The sequence below is a fragment of the Equus przewalskii genome, chromosome X (genome assembly GCF_037783145.1).
Source record: "Equus przewalskii isolate Varuska chromosome X, EquPr2, whole genome shotgun sequence".
Classification (NCBI taxonomy): domain Eukaryota; kingdom Metazoa; phylum Chordata; class Mammalia; order Perissodactyla; family Equidae; genus Equus; species Equus przewalskii.
This window is the reverse complement of record NC_091863.1, coordinates 6,080,774-6,106,428: the sequence shown is the minus strand read 5'-3', so window position 1 is coordinate 6,106,428 and position 25,655 is coordinate 6,080,774. Positions and strand designations below refer to the sequence as shown.

Below are 25,655 nucleotides of genomic sequence, written 5' to 3'. Positions count from 1 at the left end.
TCGGGCAGTGGGGCCCAGCAGTATGTGTTGTACCATGCCCTGCCAGGGCGTCTGATGCGCGCGTGAGCTTGTCAGCCCCTGCTCTCTACTAGCTCGCTCTCTATTTTACTTTCTCTTCTTTTCTCTCCCCCTTTACTGTCTCCTGCTCTGGGTCTTCTCCAGGTAACTGGTCACCCAGTGGAATCAAAGCATTCCAAAAATGCTCGTGTGCCTGAACGTTTTATATCGAGTTGTTCAATTAAGTGTCAGGTGCGCTTAGTTAGACTTACCGTCTGGTTTTTAAAAGTGCCAGCTGATTTGAGTGGTTCTTGGATTGTGTGTGGCCTTTGATTTGGGGTAGAGAAGGAATTTCTAGCTCTTGATCAGCACGCAGCAAGCAAGTTTGATTATTATTATTTCTTCATGGAAATATTTGCTTATGTATTTGAACAGAGCTAATGGACAATTAGTTTTCATGTCATGAAGACTGTGTGTGTGTACACATGTATCTCAAGAGAATTTTGGAAGAGAATATATCTAATTCTTTACTATAACTTCAATTAAAGCAAGTCTTGAAAAATAGCGATTATCAGTAAGAAACTGTTTGTGGAATCAAATTCAGACAACTTATTTTTAGAACAAATACCTTGCACTCTCAAAGAAAAAAAATGACTGTGTGTTTGAGGCGTGAGATAAAGTTAACATGAGGAGAGGAAGAATGCAGATTGTGTGGGTAGGAATTTATTTTCCTTTTGGGTTCCAAGAGTCACTGCTATCAAACTAAAAATTGGCCCTCTTCAGGAGGAGACAGGGTTTTGTGCCAGATTTGTTTTATTATTATTCTTTATGCTGTTATTTTTGTCTTGCAGACAGCAGCTTTAAACAACAAAGATTCACAAATAGTTCTTCATATTTGACGTAAATGTAAAGTCTGTCAATTCCTGAGCCTGCATATTTTGCAAAAATATCATGCATCAGCATCTTCATTCTCGTTTGGAACGGATTCAGGAAAATGTCCTTGGCTCCAAAATAGGTTTAAATGAGGTTTGGACGCTCCAGGAGGGGAGCTTGGCTCCAACTTCGTTTCCCTTTGCCACTTCCAGGTAAGGAGGGAGATCTGTGGGCATCGGGGCCTTAAAAGGCCTGGGCCTATAAATAAACAGAGAAAGCTACATTTTTCCATGCTACCTGGCCCTGAATTTTTTGTACAAACAGAGATACATTGTCTGAAAGTAACATAAAAAAGTCAAAAGTGAAAAGCAAGAAAAACAGAGTGAGGAAAAAAGGTCTGCCTCGCTTGGGGAGTCTTGCTCAACTTGGGGCTGTTACCCTGCCAAGGTTTATAGCCCTGTGCACTCTTGTTTCCGGGCTGCCTTGGGTTTCAGGAACCTGTGGACTCCAGAGATAAAACAGGAGGCTGGCTTCCATGGGTTTTCGCAAGTTCCTGTGTAATCCTACCCAAGAATTTTATCTGAGTCTTCCAGTGATGACATGCGTGTGTGCATTCAGTGGTGACGTATATGGCATCCCATGGCCTGCTAGACCCAGAGCGATGGAGCCTCTGACTACCTCTTGTCTCCTGTTCTGTCCTCTCACCATGCGCAAGCAGCATGCCTCACTGTCTGTTCCCCAGGCCTGCCATGCTCAGGGCAGTCCTCAAGCCTTTGCTTTCGCAGTGTCCTTGGCTTGGAACCCTTCCCCTCAGCTATTCGCATGGCTCTTGATTCTCCCAAGAGGGCTTTCCTCACCACTGTAGCTCACATAGCCCCTCTCTGCAATCTCTCTCCTCTTACTATGCTTTATTTTTCTTCATAGCACTCATCTCAACTTGCCATATATATATTTTTGTTTGTTTCTCTGTCTTCTCTGTTAGAAAGTAATCTTGATGGAGCAAGGAATTTCTTTTGTTCCTTGCTTTCAACTCAGTGCCTAGAGACTGGTACACAGCGAGTGTTTAATGAATATATGCTATGTAAATAAACAGATGAATGCATGAATGTGTTCCTGATGTAGTAATTTTGATTTGGGTGATGTATCATACTTGTATTACTTGGGTATGACTCTATCCAAGAATTTTACCTGGCTCTTCCAATGATGATATTCATGTATACATCTGATGATTACCTATCTATCCATCATCTGTCTCTTCATCTATCTATCCATCTGTCCATACACCCATCTCTTTATCCTTCCATCTGTCATCTATCAATCCATCTATCTATCCACCTATCTATCTATCCATCCATCCATCCATCATCTGTCTATCCATCCACCCATCTATTTATCCATCCATCCATCATCTATCTATCCACCTATCCATTCATCCATTATCTATCTTTCTTTCTATCTCTCTCTCTCTCTCTCTATCTATCTATCTAAATTAGGTTCCAGATAGGAAGCACTAACCCGGGTGGAGTGACTCTGGCTTCCACAGATAGTAGTATTAGGTAAGAGGTTAGATTTGGGGTAACTTCTAGTGGGAAATGGGTTTGTCATCATCTTTTTCAATTACCATGATTGATTAGTAATTAAGAAGCATTGATTAAATATCATGCAGAGTTCAATTTTTACATTAAAATTTCTCTGTTATCTATATTAGTGTGAAGATATATTTTTTCAAATCCCAATATAAAAAGAAGAAAAATGGATCTAGTTCCTACATTATTTTTTTGTTCAGTGGCTTATTGTTCATGATGCTGAAAATTAGCTTTTATTATAGTTAAGAGGCAGTCTTTCTTCTTTTACCTCCCCCTTCCCTCTCTTTAGACCTTCCTCCTTCTTTTTCTGTCTCTTTTCTTCCTTTTCTTTCCCACTGACTGCATCTCTAGCCTCTTCCTTTGACTCCTCATAAGCTGAGGAGTTTTTTTTTTTTTTAAGATTTTATTTTTCCTTTTTCTCCCAAAGCCCTCCGGTACATAGTTGTGTATTTTTAGTTGTGGGTCCTTCTAGTTGGGGAATGTGGGATGCCGCCTCAGCATGGCTTGATGAGCAGTGCCATGTCCACGCCCAGGATTCGAACCAGCAAAACCCTGGGCCGCCAAAGAAGAGTGTGTGAACTTACCTACTCGGCCACAGGGCCAGCCCCCTCTTTGTGTCTTTTAAGTCTTATAGTATATAGTTCAAATACTGTTTTCCAAAGTTACTTAGGTCAGTTCTTTTCTTCTTTCACTGTGGCTATGTTATTGTTTGTGATAGAGTTAAGCTCATTTGTTACTGCTTGAATTCCGTTTTGGGTCCCTGCCCCACTGCCACTAACACTATCCTGGTTGATTTTAGTTATTTATTAATTTTTTTGAGTAAATGAAACATTAACCCAGTTCTAAAAGTCAAAACTTTATGAAAAAGTGTACTCAGAGAAGTGTTGCTGTCCCTTCTCTTCTACTCTATTTCTGTTCCCCTATCCTTGCCCCATGCCCACCCACCCCTGTAGGTAACCACTCGCATTAATTTCAGATTCAGCTAACCTGTGTTTCTTTTGTATACAAGTACAAATATGTGAATATCTTCTTATATTTCCTTGTTTTGTACAGGAAGGATAACATACTATAGATATTACTTTGCACTTTGCTTTTTCACTGAACAACATACCCTGGAAATATCAGTTCATAGAGATCGTCTGCATTCCATACTCTATATTTTTCCCACTAAGGTGTAACTTATGTACAGTAAAGTGCACAGAACTTAAATCTGCAGCTTGAAGGTTTTTTCCATATGTCTACACCTGTGTAAACGCCACCCAGATGATGATCTGGAACATTTCCCGCTCCCTGGAACATTCCGTTATGCCCTTTCCCACTCATCGCCCTGAAACCACGGTAACTATTGTTCTGATTTCTATCACCATTGCTTGGTGTTGCCTGTTCTTGAACCATATAAACAGAATCATTCAGCACATACTCTTTTTCTCCTGGTTTCATTTGTTCGACATTATGTTTTATCCATGTTCCTTTAGCCTGATTCAGCCCCAGTCAGGTAAGCCTTGGATTTCAAAGCTTCATCTTCCTCCATTGTCTGCAGCAGGATTGATGGAGGAGGGCAGCTGGCAGGTGCCGTAGCATTCTCTTCTTTGCTTTGTGAGAGATCACATCTTGTTAAAAAAGAGATCTTCCATAAGGGATTTTTAAAACTGGAATGAATTCCGTTGGTCTCTGAGGCTTTACACCGAAACCAACTTGAAAGAAGATTCTGCCAAACAACTTGAAAACAAGTTACAGCCAATTGGTTTGAAGTAAATATACAGCCACTTGATCTCTGTTTCTATAAATAACTGAGTAGATTCTATGTAATTCTACTGAAATGTATGGTCCATGAGGCAGGGATGATTTCGTCATCATCATATAATCACTTACTACAGAGCTGGTGAATGCGTGAATAATTCCAAAACAGTTGGTAAAGAATAAAAAAAATCAGACAAAGTTGTAATCATTTATTCATTACTTATTAGTTCACTAGACATTTATTTATTATTGTCATGATATGCATTGAGAATTGGGCTGAGTCTAGCTGGGGATGTGTCGTTCCTGCCCTCGAGGATGTTGTCTGATGTCAGTGAATTAGTTTGGCTTCCCTCATCTCTTTCCTTCTCTTTTTCCCTCCCTTGGATCAACCAGCTCCGGATTGACTAACAACTTGGGGGGCTCCAAGGTCCACCACAGTGATAGTGGGGCTGAGAACACACAGGAAAAGTGTTATTTGGTTTCCCCAAATGGGCTGAAGCTGTCTTAGTCATCCTTCTGCTCTAACTTGAGTTGTCCTGTAGGAGAAGTGCTGCTGTGCCCTGAAGAGCAGAATGAAGACCTGATAGATAGTTCTAGATTGAACATTATCTGAGCAACCTGCCAAGTGGCACATTTTGAGAGTGAACACACTGCCATTTCTTTCTTGGTTGGGATCTCAGCATGGCCTACAGCTTGACATACAGGAAAAGAAACCCTGCATTCTTAGCCTAAGCTGTTCCGGCAGGATAGAGGATGATAGTATGATGAGAAAAAGACGCTCCTACCAGTGTCTCGTCCAGGTTACTGTAGTGAATGCTTCCACTTAGCACACGAGAATGGGGTGAATACCCCTACAGAGTCATAGGTGGTTTATAGTTTTGATTCTACAACCCACTGCACGGAAACAAACTGAAAGCTAAGCCTCTGCTTTCTATTTCAGATTCCTCCCCGCTCTGCTAGCTGGGTCACCTGCTGAAGGAAATTCCATAGCTCAGTGGTGACAATCTCCTGAAGGAGATTTCAACTCATCAGGGGAGAAATGTCCTAATTTACAAGGGAAAAGACAGTTGCCTTGAGAATAATTAATTTCTGCTGTGAAAAATGCATATATTAGTATGGTTACCTTCGAGAATTAATTACTTTGTCTTTGACTATTTGTCTTTTCTGGAATGTTGCTTACTTCAAAATGTAATTAAAATATTTAGCACATAATAAATCAAAAATCATTGCTCTGCTGTTTCAAAGCTAGCATGCAAGAAAGGAAATACTGGTTTGTAAACAAACTGCAATAGCTCATTTTAATTTCTTTGGACAAGGACGTTGGACCTATATTCTGAAATAATAATATCTGTTTTCATGCTAAGTTTTCTAGTGAATTTGAGATTGACCTGCCTTCTACTAATGCTGCCGTGGATAAAGAAATAACTGATTTGTTTTCCTCATGTGGCTGCGTCACTCTCATGATCTGTGGGTGCAGGGGGTTGGCTGATGTTCCTCTCTTTGATGGTTCCACAATCATCTCCAAGCACTTGTGTCTCGGAGATGCAATAGAATGTGTCATAGACAACCACCCTGTGAATTGGCAAGGTGGAGACCCTGAATTCTAGCCAGCTTTCTGATCCCATATGCTCTTCTAGAACCTTGCTGTTCCTCACCAGAGGTGGAGCCTATTTCCCCGCCCCTTAAACCTGAGTGGGGCTTTATGACCACTTCAAAGAATAGAATGTGGGGGCCAGCCCAGTAGAGTAGTGGTTAAGTTTGCATGCTCTGCTTCGGTGCCCCAGGGTTTGCAGGTTTCGATCCTGGGCATGGTCCTAGCACCACTTGTCAAACCATGCTGTGGCAGCATCCCACATAAAATAGAGGAAGATTGGCACAGTTGTCAGCTCAGTGACAGTCTTCCTCAAGCAAAAAGAGGAAGATTGGCAATAGATGTTAGCTCAGGGCCAATCTTCTTCTTGCTCACTGTCTCTTTCTCACACACACACACACACACACACAAATAGAATGTGGCAGAAGTGATGCTGTGTGACTTCCTAGGCAAGGTCATAAAATTCAACATGACTTCCACCCCTCTCCCTGATCATTCATTCTTGGAACTCTACCACCATGTTGTGAGGGAGCCCATGCCACGTGAAGACACCATGTGTTAAGTTGTTCAGCTAGCAACCCTGGCTATCTTAGCCAATAGCCAGAATCAACCTCCAAATATATAAACAAGTCTTCAGATGTTTCCAGCCCCTAGCCTTTGAGCTGACCCAGTGAAGACCAAGAGGAGCAGAAATGAGCTGTATCTACCAAACCTTGTCCAAATTGCAAATCTGTGAATAAATTTGGGATAATTTGTTATGCTACCATAGTAACTGGAATACAAGACTTATTTAATGAAAAGAATACTTTTATTTTTGCTGAGGAAGGTTTGCCCTGAGCTAACATCTGTTGCCAATCTTCCTCTTTTTGCTTGAAGAAAGTTCGCCCTGAGCTAACGTCTGTGCCAGTCTTCCTCTATTTTGTATGTGGGTTGCTGCCATGGCATGGCCACTGATGAGTGGTGTAGGTTTGCTCTTGGGAACTGAACCTGGGCTGTCAAAGTGGAGTGCTGAACTTAACCACTAGGCCACGAAGCCAGCTTGAAAAGAATACTTTTTGAGAAAAATTCATTTGTGGTGGGTTGTAGAGTAGACATTGTTAATTTTTGTTGAAGAAAATGTTTTGTGAAATAGGGATCAGTTAGATAGTCCATAACTAAGAATAAATTTAAATGGCTGCCAACACACACACACACACACACACACACACACACATTCTCATCCGAATATATGTCAACCTTAGTATCTGTCTCCTGCTATATTGCAGTGCTAACCTTCCTAGATTATTCATAGTTCTGCTCTAGTCCAACTAGAACATAGGGAAATCTTTATTTCTCTTTTATTTCTCCCCCTCATTTTTCCTCAAAGGCATACAGAATATAATTTTCCCCTTTGCCTTGGTTTCAAGGTCTGCTGGTGCCAGTCCTCAGAGGCTGACAGGCCTGCTCATCCTTCTTCTGAGGGCTATAAAATGCTAGCTATGTGACTTGAATTCCCATGAATCCAAAGAATGAGGAGATGAGCCTCGAATGGAAATGTATTCAGTTACAGCTCCTCTTCCCCATCATTGGAGATGGCACTAGAGCAACTCTGTGATTTTAAAAATAAAACACATGTCAACCCTTTGCACCCTCACATTCTTTAGAAATCTGTGAAACAAGGAAAATAACAACTTCCCACCCACCTACCTGGCAGTTGTGTGGGGTGGAATAATGAGTTTGTGCTTGTAAAGTGGTTTGTGATGTGGAGGGGCAAGCCTGCGCAGAATGTATTGTTAACAACATCAGATAATTTGGAAATGCCATCAGAATTTACCACCAAAATTGCTGCATCAATCTCGGCATCAATTCAAGAAAGTTCACCTGATGAAAAAGCGCTCCTCTCTTCAAGCACTAAAAATTGCCTTTGGAGTTGTGTTTAAGCAATTGGCAGTGTGGTTTTCCTTCCTGACGTCTTCCATCATGGGCGCTAATGGAAACTCATTTCTACCATTGTCAGTGACTTTTTCACACTGACAGGAATGTATGTGACCCTGGGGATCGCCCTGTGGCTTTCAGCAGGAAGTTTGCTCTGCCAATTTGAACACAAACTCTTCTATTTCGTTGTCAAATAGAGTCAAGGCAGTTGTCACGGCATTGAGAATGACTTGTTTCTCCCAGGTGTTGATTGTTCTTTGGAGTTGACAACACCCAATTGCAGGAATCCTGTAGATGTTGGGACTGGTGGTCATCTTGTATACAAAAGTACTTTCAGAAAAAGGAGCCAGAAGCTTGACAGGGTATGAGGAAGCCCTTCTGGCCACGAGGCAGCGTTTTAGAAACCACAACATTTATTAAGATTCTCCTGTGTAGGAGACTGCATTTTCCCTCTCAGCATCCCACACCAGGCCTTCCTGGGAGGCGGCCAACACAACATCCAGACAGAAGACAAAAAATGTAGCTGGTCCCTGGAACATTTGGACTCATGCAGGGAGATGGTAGGCTGAGCTTTTCACATCTCCCGGGAGCCCTGGCACATGTGATTGTAGTTCAACCCACTGACTGAAATAAAGTGTGAAGGGGAGCTAGTGTAAATGTGGCTAGCACGTTCTTCCTTATGTACTCCCTTCTCTTTATTTTTTTGTTTTTGTTTTAGTGAATTTCGAGAGCAATGTGCTTTTGCAAATTTTGAAAACTCGCAATCTCTTCTGGGGTCAGGCAGTAATGTTAATGTCTGAAGTAGCCCTGGGTGTCAGTAAATTGGGAATGCTGGGGCCTGTTGGGAACACGTAAGTGTGTGAACTATCTAAAATTGCTCATATTTTAAAGAACTCTGCATTGGCCAAACCAGGCAGGACCAGCTATGTAATTTGTGGGGGCCAATGCAAAATGAAAATGTGGAGCCCCTTTTTCAAAATTTATTAAGAATTTAAAGATGGCAACAGCAGAGCATTAAACCAAGTGTGGAGTCCTTCTGTGCATAGTTTGGCCTTTCCCAAGTTGTCATATAAATGGAATGATATTGGATGAGGCTTTCCTGTCTGGCTTCTTTCGCTTAGCAGAATGCTTTTGAGGTTCATCCATATTGTTGCGTGTGTCAGTGGTTCTTTTTTATCCCTAAAGAGCATTCAATTTTATGGGCGTGTCACCATTTGTTTATCTACCTGTCGAATGATATTTGGTTCGTTTCTAGCTTTTGGTGATTGTGATTGAAGCCACTGTAATCATTCCCATTCAGGTGTTTGTGTGGACATATGTTTTCACTTCCCTTAAGTAAGTATCTAGCAGTGGAATTGTTGGGTCATATGGTAAGTGTGTGTTTAAGAACAATCTTGCATTCCTTCCAGCAATTTGTGGGAGTTTCACTTGCTCTGCATTTTCATCAGTGCCTGTTATTGTCAGTTTTTTTAACTTGGGCAATTCCAGTAGGTATGTAGGAATTTTTAATTTGGATTTCCTTGATGACTAATGATTTTGAACATCTTTTCATATGCTTATTGGCTATTTATATCTTCTCTTTTGAGATGTCTATTCCAATCTTTTGCCCATTAAAAAAATTGGGTTGTTTGTCATCTCATGACTGAGTGTGCGTTGCCTGTATATTCTGGATATAAGCCTACTGTCAGATATGTTTTGCAAAAGTTGTCCCAGTCTGTGGTTTTCCTTTTCATTTTCTTAACTGTGTCCTTCAAAGAGCAGGACTTGTTAATCTTGATGATATGGAGTTTATAAAATTTTTAAAAATAATTGTATCTTTTGTGTCCTGATTTTAGAAAGCCTCTCCTTATCTAATTTCCCAAAGATTTCTCTCCTGTGTTCTCTTCTAGAAATTTAATAGTTTTAGCTCTTTCCTATATGATGTAGTTTGTGTTAACTAGTGGGTTTGGTGTGAAGTAAGGGTCAAGAGTCTTTTTCTTTTCCTTCATAGAAATGTCCAGTTGTTCCAGGACTATTTGGTTGCAAAGTCTGAATTTTCATTTGGAAAATTTCAAAGTGGGCTCTATGTTGATTTGATGCCTCTGCAATAATATTATGCTTTTTATACTCTTCTTTCAATCTCTCCTCGATTAGAGTCACCTGAGAAATGAGACTCCAGGATTGCTCAACTGGTCACTGTGAGGGCTATAATTCACCACTCCATGGACAAAGGAGAGCTAAATATATATATTTTTTCAAATGCATGATGAAAGATCCACTTGTGTAATACATTATTTTCATATTTCCTCTTGCTTAGAAGGCATTTTGCCAGTCTCCCACAGGTGCAGCGACAACTGGCTAGCTGATTACAACATCACTGCCCTCTTCCTGGGAACTCCATTCCCAGCCTCCCTTGCAGTTGGCTGTGATCACGTGACTGAGTTTCAGTCACTGGAAGGTGAGTGGAAGTTACGTGTGCCTTGAGCTGTGAGACTGGCCCATGAAGACCTCCCATGACCTTGTCCCTTTGGTTGGATCTAGACAAGCATGACAGCTACAGAAACCATGTGCTGAAGATGGCCAAGCCACAGATTGGAGGAAGCCCAAGTCACCCGGAGAAGAACTGCCCTTAGGACATTCCATGAGTGAGAAATGAACCATCATGGTGTTAAACCACTGAGATTAGGATTTCGTGTTACTCCAAGTAATATTCCCACCTAAGGGAGTAATTCCTCTGTAGGTATAGACATGGAATGTATCACTGTCCCTAAAATCTTCTACCAGACTGATTGCAGTGTTCTGTAGGATGACCCTGGCTCGGAGCTGGTGTGCTCTAGATGACAACAACCACCCCATGAACTCCGGTTGTCTTTGTCAGCACTCGTTATTGTCCAGTGGTATTCCCTTAGAAGGCAGGGACCTCAGAGTACAGTCATCTCTTACTTAGCCCTCTGTGTCCATGGATAAACAACCTTGAGAATTTCTTTAGTTACCAGTCTTCTGATTTGAGAAAGGTAAACAGTTTCTTCATTGTTTGTGGTAGGAAGAATAATTGGTCCCCAAACATGTCCATGTCCTAATTCCTGAGACATGTGAATATGAAACTGTACAGATGTGATTAAATTAGAGATTGTGAGAGGAGGAAGATTATCCTGGAGAATCTGGCTGGGTCTAATTTAATTACAAGGGTCCTTTAAGAAGGAGGCAGGGGGTTAGAGTCAGTGAAGGAGATATGATGATGGAAGCAGAGATCAGAGAGGGAGAGAGAGAGTTGAAGATGCTACGCTGCTGGACTTGAAGATGGAGGAAGGAGCCATGAGCCAAGTAATGCAGATGGCCTTCAGAAGCTGGGAAAGGCAAGGGAATAGATTCTCCCCTAGAGCCTTTGGAAGGAACCAACCTTGTTGACACCTTGACTTTAGGACTTCCATCCTCCAGAATTCTAAGATAAGGAATCTGTGTTGCTTTAAGCTGCTACATTTGTGGTAATTTGTTACAGCAGCAATAGGAAACTGTACCATATTACCTGGGATTTGTATTGTAATTTCAAAGTATTTGAATAGTGTTACGTTTTCCCTTAGCCTCTCCCTACACTACTGAAACAAGGGAAAGAAGCAGAGAGTAACTCTTTGTGTCTCAGGATAAGCCAGCATGGGGGCTGACATCACTGTAGCTAAAGATGAACAAAGAAATTATAGGTCAAGTTATAACCACAGTTCCAAAATCTTGCACCATTGGGCTGTGTAAGGTGTTTGCAGGAATGATGCAGCAAAACCTTGGCCTATAATGGAAAATTCCATCTTCTCATTTGACATGAAGAGTAGGTAATAACAGAATAACAGGTTCATTGTGGGTTTTTGTTGTTGTTGCTGCCATTTTTATTCAGGTAAGTGAAAAACTACAACTCCTCCCATCTAAAATTAAGGATATTCATCTGCCACCTCAGCCCAGCCATCTTCCTTCTTTCTTCACATGAGCTAGCCTTCCAAAACTATTTGAGTAGTTTCTATTTGGGAAAAAAAACCATTGAGTCATGCAACTGAAACATACTCTTTTTTCTTATTTTGATCACGTGCAATTACTCTTCCAAACGTACATGAAGCAGAAATCATTTGTGGTAGAGGGACCTCATATTTGTTCTGGGGACAACCCCTGCTGCTGGGTCTCATTACCTTTCCTTGCAACAAAATGCCTGGCAAGCACTATGTTCCCTTCTGACGATGATCAGTCAATTTTCAGCAAGTGATAAATCATTTGCGATGAACATAATCACCCGTTGAGGCTTTTTTTCACACCATTTCACATTTTTTATTGGACTCTGTACATCATTATAGAAACACAGAATAAAATCTTCCAAATTTGCTCCTCACACTAAACGTGCAGATAAATACAGAGTTCTTTGCCCACAGCATCAACATCTGGTACTAAGCAGGGTTATTTCTAATGAGGGAAAATCAAGCCGTATGAGACTCACTTCTCTATCGCAGAGCAGGACAACGTTCCCTAAGGGCTTTCCCCTGCGTATCTGTTGGTGATATGTGTACCTGAGCTCTCACAGAAATTCAATTAAATTCCCTGGATTTGGGGATATAATGCATCTCAAAGTGAGCCGCATAAAAGTGCATGGAGATAAATAACATCAAGGATCATCATTAAACATTTGCTGAGTCCCCACAGTCCGTGCACACTGTCCTGCTGAGTTTATGATGTCTCCTCTCCTCCAGGGCAGATCACCCATTTATTTCACCACCTGGAAGACAGTCTTATACCTTCGTGATAGCTCGGGAGGCAGCGCAGACTCCTCCTTGGTGCGGGAGGCCTAGTGCCTAGGGCCCATGGAAATGTCGTAATTTCTTTTAAAATCAGGAGAAAAGGCATGATGATAACCCAGCATAGGTTATATTCATCTTTATACGAAGAGTCATAAAAATCAATATATTTAAATCAATATGTAAATGTATATATTACAGATAAATTTTATATAATTTCTATATTAAAATATAAATAAATCTGAATATATAAAATTTATATTAACTTACAATTATATATTTATAATTATGTTATATTTATAATATTGCTTATATTTTAAATATTACATGTTTATAATAATTATAAACAGTATACATATATAATATACATTGTGTGATATTTACATATATATGTAGTATTTATGAGATATAGTGTGATTTATATAAATATATAATTTTTATTATATAATTAATTATATAAAGAATATATAAAATAAATATATATTTATAATTAGTTTATAAATATACACATATGTTTATAAATAAATAAATATATAAAATGCCACAACAAAGTTCCAGACCTTCCAACCTCTGCTGAAAGAAGCATCCAGAAAGGCAATGCTCACTCAGGGTTCTCGCTGTAATCTAAGAGGGAAGATGAGTCTGCTAGGGACTGGGGAAGTCTCAGGTGTGAGTCAGAGCTGCTGTAGGACAGGGGCATGCAGGATCCAGGAGCTGGAAGGAACTAGAAGCTGGCAGAGAGTAGCCTGTGGCGTGGGCTCCCAGCCTGCTCATTGACAGCTCTGTGAATGCAGCGCTGTGGCCACCACGTCTGGATCAGTCTGCATCCGAGGGAAGGGGCTGGTGGCAGTCAGCTACACTGGGATTCCTTCCTTTACTGTAACTGAACTCAGAGGCAAATCAAGGCACGAGCCACTGAGTCAGCTTCTTTCTAGGTCCCTTCCTCTGACTTGCTCATGGATATGGAAAATTCTGGAAGCCAAGTCAGCTTGTCTGTGCCCTTTCCCATTGGGGACAGATCTGTAGTCATACCTGGTGTTGGTCTGGGCTGGCATGGTGCTCTATCAGAGAAGTTTGCCTTGTTGTGTGTGTGAAATTTTAATATACCCCTTTTCATACCTGAAAGAATAAGTAGGCAAAAAAATCAGAAATAGAAACATTTAAACGTTTCACACACTTTTCTTAATTGACACATGTAAACACGATAGCCCAAACTGCAAAATATACCATTATTTTCAAAGTGCACGTAGATGATTTGCCAAAAACAACCATATACTGACTCATAAAGTATCAACAAATTTTAAGAGATTAAAATCTCACAATTCCTTGACTACAATGGAAGTATGTTAGAAATCAGTAACAAAAAATTAACTGGAAAATTCCCAAATATTTAGCAATTAAGCAGTATACTTCTAAATAGTCCATAAGTGAAAGAAAAAGTTACAATGGAAATTAGAAATATTTGGAACTGAATGGCAGTGAAAATATGGCATATCAAAACTATGAATATGAATATGAAAACTATGGCATATGAAAACTATGAATAGAAGTAAATGCTTACTGTTGAAAACACTTGTGAGAAAAGATGAAATGTCAGAAATCAAGGATGTAAACATCATCTCCAGAAGTTGAGAAGAAAGCAAATTAACTCCAAGTGGAGGAAAATGATAAAGATAAAAACAGAAATTAATAGAGCAGAAAACAGATGGAGAACATTGAAAAATCAACAAAGCCAAAGTTCAAAAACAAAGCTTGCTCTTTGAAAGCACAAAATAAACTTTCTAAATCCCTGGGAAGACTAATCAGGAAAAATACGAGGAGACACAAGGAACCAACAGCAGAATGAAAAAGAGGCTAGAACTATATGTCTGCCAGGCATTGAAAAGAAATGAAGTGGAAATAATCACAACCTTTTGCCAAGATATTTAAAGATTTAGATGGAAAGGATGAATTTCGAAGAAAACACAAAAAGAAATAGGAAATTTGAATAGTACTGTGCATTTAAAGGAGTTAAATCCATAACTAAAAATCTTTCCTCAGAGAAAACTGTGGGTCCAGATAACTGGGGGACCTGGTGAATTCTTCCCAACGTTTAAAGAAATAGTGCCAGTCTCACCTAAACTCGAGAAGTTTGCCTTTTATTTGGTGAATTATTTCACAAACACATGTAGTGGTTGAATAGTGATCCCCAAAATTCGTGTCCTCCTGGAACCTCAGAATTATTTGGAAACGGGGTCTCTGCAGACGTAATTAAGATATTAAGGTAAGGATTGAGGTGAGATCATACAGGACGGAGGTGGGCCCTCCATCCAATGAGAGTGTCCTTGTAACAGGCAGAAAAGGACAGGCAGAAACAGAGGAGAAGGCCATGTGAAGATGAGTGTAGAAGAGTGAGGAGAGAAGTTTGGTTAAGGATTGAAAGGGAAGACCTGGTCCTTGGGTTCTGGAATCCTCAATTCTCCCTTTCTCTGTGTTGGTATAAGTGGGTTGGGGCGAGCACAAAGGAATCCCAGGGGGCAGGAATCACGGGATCTCTTTTCTCTTTCTGTGATCTTCCCCGTTCTACCGCTCAAATGGACTTCTACCCATCCGGGAGTGCCCAGTGAGTGGGACACCACACCCATAGTGCCCTCCCATATTGAGCTTCTGTGACCTGTTGAATCCCAGTCACAGTTGTAGAAGTCACTGCCCCTTAATAATGAGACGTGAACAGATGAACGGAAGCTCCTTTTTAATTTTTCCATACAAGACTCATACACCCATCTTCCACTGAGTGGTCTACAGAAGAAAGAACCCCACGATTGGAAGTTTCCCCCCCAAATATACTTTTCTGGTGTGCTTCCTGTGAGAAGCCTCTTTTTGGCAGAAAGCTGTGAAGCCCTACATTTTCAAGGTGGCATCTCAGCATTCCCATCTTCTCCCTCCCACACAGAGGCCGGGCTGGGTTCCTCAGCAGCACATTCACGGACTGCCTCTGGGATTGGTGTGAGACAGTGCTCCTGACCGCGCCATCGGTGTTGGCCTCACAAGGAGCCTGCTAATGAGTGGCGCAGCCCGCCAGGATGTACCTGTCACAAACCCAGGAAGAAAGGGGCATTCAGCAGAGGACTTTGCCCAGCAGGGCCGAGCTGTGAGGACAGCAGTGGGAAGAATTTCCTACTGTATTCTTTGCAGATGGCCAGACCGAGTGCCGTTCTCTCTTCTCTGTTCCTCTCCCCCTCCCTTTCATTCTCTTTGTATGCAGCAGTCAGCAAATCTAAAGAGTTTATTGCGTGTCTCTTAGAGAAGCTCAGTCCTTTACAGACCCTGCTATGGCTCCTCCAAGTACTCCTGTCACCTAAGGCTTTCTTTAAAGACCCACGGGCAATTTCTGCTGGCTCGGGAACTTGAAGGTCCATTTTGTGACACCTGGGCCCTGTAAGGTGTTGATCTCATCTGCAGACACTGAAACCGGTAGTTCTCGCCCTTCAGCATGCAAAGAGTCCCCAGGGAAGCTTGTTAAACATGCATATTTTCTGGCAGTAGGTCTGGGATGGCATCCAGGAATCCACACGCATCAAAGCTCTCCAGGTGATCCTGTGGCAGGTGGTCCCTCCTCGCCCACTCTGGCCATTGAGACAAACAATCCTGAACAGTCTTGATTGTTGGCACTTTGGATAGCTTGTCCAGGCGACCTGGGATTGCCCTCTTTAGGTGGAAAGAAGGCAATTCATTTCTATGCCGATTCATTAAGGAAAGAGGAGCAGTAGCCTGATGGTACAAAACTCGGTGTGTTCGTTTGTATTTGACTCCCAGGTACCTTTGGTACCAGGTGGGTAGAACCCCTTGGGGTGGTCCAGTTCCAGATAATTCAGGGGAGGAAGGGGGGTTACAGGTGTGGAAGTGTCCCAATATTTGCCCTTTCCCAAATGTTCCCCATTTTCTCCTTGGGCTGCCCAATTCCTACCTATTGTTTTTTAAAACACTCAACCTTGACATCTATCTTTCTGAAGTCTGCCCTGACACCTCCTGCTGTTTTCCCCCAGAGTAAGTAAAGAGACACACAGCATCCCGGGGTCTCTGTTCCCTAATGAGGCGCTTGTTCACATGTGCTCTCACAAGATGTGCTTTGGGGCCATGGGTTTTAGTCTTGAAAACTTGTTGAGAGGAAGAAGCGTCTCTGTTCCTTTTTGTTCTCTGCAGGTCTGGTCCAGGGTCAGCAGCCTGATCTCCATGTCAGAGCCTGGTTTGGTTTTCTGTTTCAGTGCTGTTTAAACAAACTTAGGATGTTTGGTAATGAAACTCCATAGTCTTTCAGAACCTAGTTTCAAAGTCATGCTGTTAGGGTGAACATCTGAGGGGATTCACAGCAAGCTCTCTGGTGACAGGGAGCGAGGAGGAAACTGAGGGGAAAAAAGAAAGATGCTGTATGGAATGGTGGGTACACAGTCAGGCAACTGCAGGTGAAAGAAATGCCGGGAAGCACTCCTGCTTGAGCGCTGAGGCAGTGGCTCCTGCTTCAGCTGGCTGGGGCGACAGAGCTCCCCCACTTTGAGCATCAGGAGGGGCAGCAATGAACCAGCCAACCAAGTAAAGGCAGAGTACAAACTAGGTGGGGCATGTTGACCCAGTCAGCTCAACCGGCATGCACCTGCGCTTCCTCCCCAGGCTGGAGAAGCATCGTGAGTATCTCAGGGGGCTTGAACACCAAGCCTGCCAACAATTTTACAGCTGGAACCACCGGGGGTGGTCCGATTCTGGGGAATTCAGGCTGAGATGGAAGAAAGCCCTGCCGTCATTTTAGAGTTTCATTAAACTGTGATCAACACACTGAAGAAGAGTGAGACGGAGATGAAATTGTCGCTGAGCAGTTTTCGAAGAAGGCTCCATCTGAATGCTTTCTCCCTTCAGAAGACGGAATACTGAATGTGGTTACAGTCTCCTCAAGTCGTTAACGTGATGTTTGCGAAGTTTCCAAGAATAGAGAGCAGTACTCCTGATAGTAAGTCAGAGAGAAAGGATACAACATTTTATAGGACAGGCAGTACAAACAAACCTGTGCATGGGGAAAAGGTCCAGAATAAAATATTTAAGAAGATCAGTAGCAATTAAGTTTAAGTGATTGAGCTGTGGCTTCATTTTCTTTGAGAAAATGAAAATGTGTTTCCCCCAGATTTTCTTCAATAAGTAAGCTATATTTTAAAGTAAAAACATTGAAAAATTTGGTGTTTTGTGGAAATTATGCAGATAATTTTTTCAGGCTTTCCAGATACTTTAACTTTAAATACTCATACAATTGACTGTATTTTATCCTGAATTTAAGATAGATGCCTCCTTCCCTAAGAATGGTCAGATGGCCGTGGAGAAACAAGGGTTGTGTGTGTATGTCGGGGAGGCTTGTAGAAGAAAACTGGTGGTAACAGAGTTGGGGCTATGTGGAAGAGGGCTTAGCATCCCACATGAGCAAGTGCAGTTCTGTTCTGTGGGCAGTGGGAGTCTGTGGCTGATGCCTGAGGAGGAGTGTGAAGTCCACTTTGGAAGGTCTCCTCGGCAGTGATGTGATGGATGCAGTGGACGAGGAGGAGGTAGATGGACGTTTCTGCACGTATGTTCTCATGTCGCTCATTTTACACTTTTCCTCCATTTGTGATGAAGCTCCTGAGGGCCTGCATTTTGTGCTTCCTGCTTTCTTTGCTGGCAGCACCCTCCTTCTGCCACCCAGAGAGCGTTTCCCATCAGCCTGTAGGTAATGGATGCTCTGTACCTGTTTTAAGCCTGACGGTTGTCCAAGACCAGAACCGCAAATCTTCATAAATTGTGTAGGCAACTTAAAAGGGTCCCATGAAAGGAGTGAACAGTGGGAAGTGTTACAGAACAGGTTTGCCACGTAGCTTTTTTGGCTTGTGTGCTGAGAACTGCATTGTGATGATGACCCCCCTCCCCAAAGACTGTCTTCAGTGGTCCTTGCAAAGGGCCGACAGTACTGATCTCAGGAGTAGGATGCCTTCATACAGGCCACACATCGCTCTATCCAGGCACACCTGGAATAGCTTTTGAAACTCCAGTTATCATATCTATGAAAAGACTTCATCTCAGCCTGACCTTCCATCACCTTAGAGAGAGAGAAAAAACTCCGCGCCCTCTACAGACCTGGCTAATTGCATCCCTGCACCACAGAAATCGATGGTATTTTAGGAAGTAAAACCGCACTCACTCCGAAGCAGAGCAAGTGTACTGTTAGTTTTTGTAGAAGTTGCCACAGCAACACAAGTCAGAGTACTTCCCCCACTTCCTAGCCTCCCCTAAAATCTGCTTCAACACACTGTCCTGGAAAAATACTGAGCTTGGAGATGGTATCTTTTGCTTGCTAAGAATGTTATTATCTTTGAGCACAGCGAGTGCAGCCCCAAAATTAGATGCAAAGAGCATTGCTTTTAAGAAATAATATTGCAGAAAGAATAAAAATGATCAAAGTAGAGTTCTCATCCAGCCAAACAGGATTCTAAAACCAAAAATACCCCCCGCCTTGCTTTTGTGGGAAGAAATGAAACAGAGCCCTGGCCGGCCCTGGGAATGCATTTTCTAGAGGCTGTGGTCCCCAAGCCAAGAATCGTTGAGTGCCATGCTTGTTTCTTACTGCCTTTGGCCCTGATGTGGAAAAACAGGGTAGGAAAACTGATCATTTGTTGCTGTTTCCTTGTACCAGAGTCTCTGCAATGCTTCTGCATCTCATCAAGCAAGACTGTTTCCAGAGAAGTCAAAACTGGTCATGCAGCATGCTTGGCTGAACAAAAGGCCAAACACCCAAGGAGCAGTCAATGAGTCACCCTATTACACTGGGACACAGTGACAAATGGAAAGTGTCAGAATTCTGGTGCCGGGAAGCCACTTGAGAAATCCACAGCTCCATCTCTCTGTTCCAAGAGAGATGCGCTCAGCACTGGCACAGTGTTCAGTGAATTGAGTTGAATTTGGATCCCCTCTTACCTCATTGGTCCCATGAGGAGGGAGATGTAGTCTGTGTGGTAAAGAATTTATGGGATCCTGGAATCTCAGAACTGGAGAGAGCCTTAGAATTTATCTTGCCTGAGACCTTTGCTCTACTAATGAGTAAAACGAGCCCAAGAGAAGCTGAACGTTTGACAAGATCTTTGAACGTATTGGCCATGAAGGCTGTTGGCTTCCTGACTGCCAGATTTTGCATTACACTATGCTTTGGAAGGAGATGTTCTGGCTTTCTGCAATCAGTGTTTCTGGGTTTAGTTGCCTTCATTTTCAGGAAATTCTTGCTCTGAAATTCTTCATGTGGTGGCCCAAGCTCACTTGCTTTTGTGTCTGCATTGGAGATGAGTAGCACAAAGTATTATAAACTGCCGCTTAGAACAGTGAGAAGTACCAAAGTGACGGTTAACCGCGGGTGCATCACCAACGACTTATCTCATTTACAAGGAGTCATGGCAAAGCTCAGGCTGTCGCCCATGGTGGTGAAACTCATTCTTGACTGCTGTTCAGGTCATTCCAAGTCATTTTCTGTTTTTCTGGTTTAGATGTATGGATGCCTCTCCAGGTAAGAATGTGACTCTTGGAGAATGATGAAGAGAGAGTTCACCTTCCTTTTCTCCCTTGGCCTGGTGGACCGGAGCTCATTTGCATGTCTGATTTAGCTTTTACTGCCATCTGCTGGAGCCCCCTGATATGCACCTCCCACACACCTCTGCCCTTATTTAGAGTGTTCCTCAATGAGCTTCTTTCCCCCACTGCCATTCCATCTTCTTACCTGGCAGTCAGAAGGTACATGAGAGATGTGGCTGCATACATACAGCCAGATCCCAGCATCCTCACCAAGCTGCCCACTTCTTCCAGGATCCTCAGTGCCTTCCAGTCTCAGTCACACATCTCAGTATCTTTTAAAAATGTTTGTCGTGTCTTAGACTTTTTTTTTGACTCATCAGTTCTCTTTGGAGTGGAGACTTTTGTCCTTTGTGGCTTTGACTTAGAAACTGATGTCAGAAATCCACAAAGCAGTACCAGTGTTTGTCACTCCATGGCCAAAGAGAATCATGACAATTGGGAAGGTATGCCGTACTTCCAGTGAAAGAAAGTGTTGTTTTGTTTGTGTTTTTCCATTGGTACTATGGGGAGAAGGAGTTAGTTCTGATTCACAAATACAGTCATGATGGTGGCCATATTTTGCACTCTCTACCTCTGAGCGAAACTATAATTTGATAAGAAATTTAATATCCAAGATGGTTTTTATAGATAAGGGGAACGTATAAAAGCAACTTTCAATTTGTTTTTTGGATAAATTAATATATAGCATATTTTACAGAATGTTTGGGTCTTTTAAATTATAAAATGATTATCTAGTCAATGAAAAATATTTAGAAAATAAAGACAAAAAGAGGAAATGAAAACCACCAAAATCTTATCACTGAGATAACTGCTGATACATTATGCTTATAATTTTTGAACAAAATGATATATGCATATGTATTTATGTAATTGAACGTACTTGTTTATTCATCCATCATTATGCCCTCAGCATTTTCCTATGTCATTATGTATTCTTCAAAAATAGGATAATTAATGGTGACATATTATTCCACTTTAAGGCTGTACTATGTTTTAATTAACTATTGCTCCATTGCCTGCATTTAGATAATTTCTAATTTTAATAAATGCATCTTAAAAACTTTAAAAGAAACACAGTTTACTAAATGACTACGTAAGCAAAATTTGGGGATTATGTTTCTTCTCTTAACTTTGACACAATTCTGATTTCAGAAATCACTGGTGGAGACTGACAGTCTGACTCATGTGATTAACATGGGCATTTGGGCTTGGCGACATACTTTTAACTCCAGCAAATATCAGGCTGGAGAGTGAGTTGAGTACGTTTATGGTCTCCATGAATATTGGCTTATTTGTGCGTGACACAGCCAAGGAAACAAGGCTGCACTTCTGTGTACTTGAATCCTTCCAGCAAACCCATATGTCTGCAAGCTGTATCTGGGCTTGAAAGACCCTGATCATCTAAGGCTGTGACTCTCACTGGGGTGGGTTGAGGCACGATGATTTTGCCTCCCCCCAACCCCCTAGACATTTGGCAGTGTCTGGGGACATTTTTGGATGCCACAACTCAGGGGGTGGGGGTGCTACTGGCATCTAGTGGGTAGACACCAGGGATGTTGCTTAAGACCCTACAGTGCATGGGCAGCAGTCCCCACAACAAAGAGTGATCTGCCCCAAATGTCAGGAGTACCGAGATTGAGAAGCTCTTGTTTTTAGGTAAAGAGAAAGCCCGAGAAAGGGTGTGCTAACTGGGACAGAACAGAACGCCTCTAATTTTATTTGAGAAAGATAGTCAGCGTGCCTTACTTTCTGATACCGATGTGCAACTATTCATTTGTAGATGAGGAAAACTGATGAGTGCACTTCTGCAGGGAGTTGCTTTTCATTTCCTCTTCCTTTTTACGGACCCAAGCTCAGTACTTCAGTCATTAAAGAACCAGAACTTTCAGAACACTTGCTTGTGGACTGGGTATAGAACATCCTTATACAAATTGGCTCGCTTGTCGAACGCTTCCAGGGGATGCCTTCTCCATTCACAGGTCTAAATCTTGGTTTTCTTTCCTCTACATTGTTTTCTTCCTTATAGCATTAGAAAACTAATGCCTGTCCTGTTGACACCAAGGGATGTTGTAATTGTCATATGACATAAGTGGTCCTCAACTTTCATATGTTTGATAATTCTAAACATCATATACTTTTGCAAATGATACATTGGTACTCCTAAAGTGCCTTTTTAGATACTGCATTTTAGATCTGTCAGCTGGGGAATGGATATTTCTAGTTGTAACATAGAAGTACACCTTGCCGCTGCTAGTTCCTGGTCAGCAGATTGGCTGGCTTGGTATAGAAGTGTGTTTCGGTGTATTTGCTTTTCTATTATGTTGTGTTCTTCTGTTTTTCTTCTATAAATATGAAGAGAAAAGAAAAAAAGGAAGTTCCAGTACTATGATAAGAAGCATAGGTTTCATAAATCTAATATACTGTTGCAAGCAAAATGAAAGTAATAGCACGTCTTTACCTCAGTCAGATGCTCATCAGCTCTAGGCTGATAGAATATATGATCAATTATGACAGAAAATAAATTTAATGAACATGTAGAACTTCATATTGCTGAAGATGGTGTCTTAAGGATAAAGGTTAATAGTATTTTGTGTATTCACCTCTAAAGAGTAGAGGTCGTCTTGTGTATAGTAAGTAGGTCTATTGTTCTATTGTTCATTTATGGCATATTAACCTTTGGCATACATTTTCAGGAGTGTGTTGTGTATAAATATAGAGGCAAGCTTCTGGAAGAAAGACTTCACCACCCGCCATGGCTGAAACTGGCTATAGTATGTGAAACAAGGAAGAAAGATTAAGAAATACAGTATTTCTGCTTTGGTTCCCAAAGCTAATTGCTTTTCTTTTTCTTTTAAAGGCATCTGCCTTAATTTCACACAATGCCCATTAAATGAAACTACGTGTTTTCGGAGTGAATTGCATGTATTTCATTTCATGACACACGAAGTACTTCCATCTTACCAATTATTTGAAGTCTAGACATTATTTAAACAAATGCTTAACCTTCAGAATAAGATTACAAAGAAACCCCAAATGCAAGAGCGTAGCTTTCCTGCCATGGGTACAAATACAAATTGGATGATATTTTTCTCTCTACTCCACTTTTCTCACTTTTCACATTTGTTTTTTTTTTGAAATAAAAAAGCAACTTTTTAAAAAGAGTTTCTTTAAAGAGTTGCCTTAAATACTTTTGGGAGTAAGGGCGAGAGTGAGGTGGGGAAGAGGAGGTTGGCTTTGACTCTCAAAAATTAACCTGTGGATTGTGGAAGCAGATCAAACTGCGTATTCGTTCAGGTTCTGCGATTTGCCAGCAGTTCCTGTGGCCTAGGGCAGATTGTCTAATGTCTTAGTGCATTAATTTTCTCAACTGAAACACAGGAACAGTGGTAGGATGTGAGTTATAGGGTCATTAGAGGGATGAATGAGACAGTTAATGGAATGTGCTTAGCATGGTTCATCTGGCTTAATAAGTGGTCACTGTCGTGACTATTATCCTTACCCATCCCTCCTCCCTGCCTCCCCAGGTGAATTGATTCTGAGTTGCTGCCTTTCTGCAGAGGGCATACATTACTTTCCTTTCACAGAGGAGAAAATGGGGGGGCCTCAGCGAGTGATTGCTGACTTCTCACAGATGCCTGGGAATATTCTGCCCACTTTGCCAGAGAAAGTTCCTGGATACATTCAAAATAACTTCTCAGTATATCTAAACATTGTTGCTGCTGGCCCTGCCCAGAAGAATACAGTGAAAAATGTCAAAAGGGGAAGACACTGATTGACCGTTCAATCATTTATTCCATCTTTGCAAGAACTGTGGAAGTTGCTTCCCATTGCTGCCTTTCCCTCGTTAGAAAACATACATCAGTGGCTGATTTGCAGCAGTTTTGATGGTAACAGATTTCGCTGAGTATACAAATTCACTCTTCGGAGGTTACGGTGCTAGTAAACTAGTCATAAGGATTTATATTACATGAAAAAAGAGCTCTTTGCTTCCCTCAATTCTTCATGTTATTAGCTGCAAAATGAAAAAGTGCCTCTTTAACCTCCCACACTCCCAGCCTCGGCTCTTCAGGGTGAGGAGCATGAACTGCTCATGAAGACCTTTTGCACAGTGATGTTGAGAATCGGTGTTTCCTAGGCCATCTTTGTTCTAGATGTGTCTTCCTCATATGTCATGAGTTCAAATGGACAACATAGATAATGCTAAAAATGCCTGGACAAGTCAATAAAAAATCAAGGCAAATTTTCTTTTTACGTTTTGTAGACTCAACACTTAACAGGCCCTCCCTTCCCTCGAAAAAAGTCAGTTGTGTTTCAAAGACTTATTTTGATGTTAGACACACTAAGCTGCAGCACCGCTGTGGTCCGCTGAAGCTCAGTGCTGATATTCCTACCGAAAGAGAGACAGCACTTTCAGAATCGAATAGACAAAGAGAAAGTCATTACAGCCTGTGTCTCTGAGTATAAATTGCTCAGGATCAAAAGATTCCCACCCCCAGGACTTTATAAAAACAGGAATTAATTACGTCTTGCCCTCACCTATTTAGAATATCTTCAGAATAGATGTTGGATAATTTCATTGCACTTTAAAAAATCTATATGTTAAAATAAGGTAGAAACTCTGCTTAATTTTCTCAGTTGATGTATCAGAGTGGTAGTCAGAGAACTTGAGCCATCGGGTGACATGTTCAATTTTAAGTGAAATAAGGCACTGCTCAGCAGTGGTAACCCCTTCACTCACCTCCAAGTGTGCCAAATCCACTGTGGGGCCCCTGGCAGGCCCTCCAGCTTGGAGCTGGACTTGTCACTTTGCATCATTGGACGTTCTGATGGTTTCATGTTGGCAGTTGATCTCAGCTCTATTTTGTAGGGCTGAGTTTAGAAGAAACCGAGAAAGCTAGACAAGCTCTGTGGGCAGATGTGATGGCAGTGAATCAGCCAACACTGGCTCAAAACCCAGATCTGTGATCTGGATGCTTTTCCAAGAGGTGGAGATTGTCTTATTCCATTCAGGCTGCTTTAACGAAACATTATAGACTAGGCGGCTTACAAACAACAGAAATTTATTTCTCATGGTTCTGGAGGCTGGAAGTCCAAGATCAGGGCACTGGCAGATTCAGTATTTGGTGAGGACCTGCTTCCTGGTTCATGGTCAGCCTCTTCTGGCCATCTTCATATGGTGGAAGGGAAGAGGGAGCTCTCTGGGGTTTCTTTTTAAAAAATCTTTGATGAGGAAGATTTGCCCTGAGCTAAAATCCCTGCCAATCTTCCTCTGTTTTTTTTTTGTATGTGGGTTGCCAGCACAGCATGGCTGCTAACAGCGGTGTAGGTCCATGCCTAGGGACTGAACCTGGACCACTGAAGTGGAGCATGATGAACTTAACCTCTAGGCCACTAGGGCCGGCCCTGGGGCCTCTTGTATCAGGACACTAATGCCATTCCTGAGGGCTCCACCCTCATGACCTAATCCTTTCCCAAAGGCCCCGCCTCCTAATATGCTCACATTGGGCGTTAGACTTCAACATAGGAATTTTGAGGGGACACAGACATTCAGTGTATAGCAGGGAATGTCACTTCCCCCCTCTGTGACTCAGTTCC

At 41.9% G+C, this 25,655-nt stretch overlaps 1 long non-coding RNA gene across 1 annotated transcript in view; it reads left to right on the top strand.

Annotated features, from left to right (window-relative positions):
• The window catches only part of LOC103542728 (uncharacterized), a 59,081-nt gene extending 46,437 nt beyond the window's left edge, over window positions 1-12,644 (top strand). Inside the window, exons 3-4 of the long non-coding RNA XR_011536007.1 lie at window positions 849-10,138; window positions 10,222-12,644. This is a non-coding gene — a long non-coding RNA (uncharacterized lncRNA). The remainder of the gene's footprint in view (window positions 1-848; window positions 10,139-10,221) is intronic.
• The last annotated feature ends 13,011 nt before the right edge of the window (window positions 12,645-25,655 follow it).